A 1972-nucleotide genomic window follows, 5' to 3' on the forward strand; every position below is an offset into this window, starting at 1 on the left:
CAGAGCAACCACTTCACATTATCACTTCTTGTTCATTCACAGTTCACTATCTTGAAATCAGCACCTTATCTAGAGCACTCTCAACAACAAACTTGTTGATTTCCACACCTGACTCTCAATATTTTCAATACTATGAATCAAAATGAAGACAAAATCAAAAGGCCTCACATCCTCACCCCACTCCAAAATCAGCTTCTTGAACATCTTCTTCCTGAATATTGCCAACAGAGAATGTCGCAGGACAGTATGGTAGATGCCCTTCATAATGTTGGTATCCCAATTTCAAAGAGAAGTCTCCAGCGATACCTAGCGCAGCACAATTTAACAAACTCGCCATCAATGACCCCGGCTCAAAAGAATACTGCTTATGGGATCTTGAGACGGCATTATATTCTTGGTGATACCAAACTCATTGCTCAGTGTGCCATCAATGACACATATGATATTCCCATCAACATGCACAACATAAATCAGACGTCAAAAGAAATGGGTCTCAACTGGCGTAGAGATGACATCCAAGAAGGTCGAGTGACACCAGCCGACCTGGTTGATATCCTTCTTGAGCACATAGAAGGGGAGGATTGAAACGCAGGCTATCGAACTATGCAACAACATCTGGCGGTGGATGATAGCATTAGGATTCATCAAGAGACAGTCCGTCAATTAGTTAAAATCATTGATCCAAATGGAGTAGCTCTACGGACAGCAGGGAAGCTCAAAAGACGCCTTGTCTACGTCCCAGGTCCTAATCATCTGTGGGCCAGTGACGGGAATGATAAACTTAAGCCTTTTGGTATCACAATCTATGGTTTCATTGACGCTTGGTCGCGCAAAGTTCTCAGCTTGCATGTTGCAACAAGTAACAATGATCCCCGCAGAATTGGACTTCAATATTTAGAGCTTGTTCGTGACTTAGGAGGATTCCCAGAAAGAACATCAACTGACCATGGTAGTGAGACACTTGATATGGCCACTTTCCAGACCCTCATGCATCACTACTTTTGTGGCGAGCCGCTTGATGAAGCACACAGGCATCATCTTTTCACCACAGCTCAGCATAACCAGAAAATTGAATCTTTGTGGTCTCAGTTGATGCGTGCTAAAAACACGGTGCTGCGGGATGAAACCAATGCCAAGATACATGAAGGGGTATATAATCCTTCCCATCCAGTTCAAAAGTATGTTGATCCAAACTTGTCTTGTTTGGTTTGCATTGACAAAAACTGACAGGATTCCACTTAGGGCCCTATTTCTCCACTTATGGGTCCCTCTAGTTCAACTTGCAATGGACTCTTTTGTAAAGCGCAAAAACACATACCAAACACGAAAAAATCAAGAATCCAGACTGCCCACTGGTGTTTCACCTGACACATGCTACTACTCTCCCTCCAACTACAATGGCACTCAAGGGCTGAATCCTGTTCCAAGAGAAGTCATTGACAGCCTTATTGCCACCAGATACCCTGATTCAGAACATCTCAAGCAGGTTTCAGCTCCCCTGTTTGGATGGCAGGTTTCAAACTTGATATCAAGACTGGGTTATCATGAAAATTCCAACAATTTGGATAATGTGTGGGTTGTATTCACCCATGTGCTGGGATTGCTCTCTCATCTTCAATTCAATCCATATGAGTGATACGGGGGATTTATCACTACTAATAAAAACAATCTTATTTCCATGATTATAAGTGGCTTCAAATTTGTGTGCATATCAAACTTTGAAATCTCTTGGTATACTTGCATATGTGATCCAAAAAGTTTATCATTTAATGGAATAGATGCTTGAGGTTGCCGCAGTGTTTTGCTACAACATTGTATACTTGATTGTCAATGAGTAACTCAGCCTTGAAGCACTGCATGTTGCGGCCAACTCCAATCAAAGATGACAGATCTACGCGGTATGAGATGGGAACCGGGCTGAGCACTGCCTCCTTGTCCTGTGAAATGAGTGAAAGAAGCCATCCTTCATCCA

The sequence above is a fragment of the Melampsora larici-populina genome, assembly GCF_000204055.1.
Source record: "Melampsora larici-populina 98AG31 unplaced genomic scaffold MELLAscaffold_56, whole genome shotgun sequence".
Taxonomy (NCBI): domain Eukaryota; kingdom Fungi; phylum Basidiomycota; class Pucciniomycetes; order Pucciniales; family Melampsoraceae; genus Melampsora; species Melampsora laricis-populina.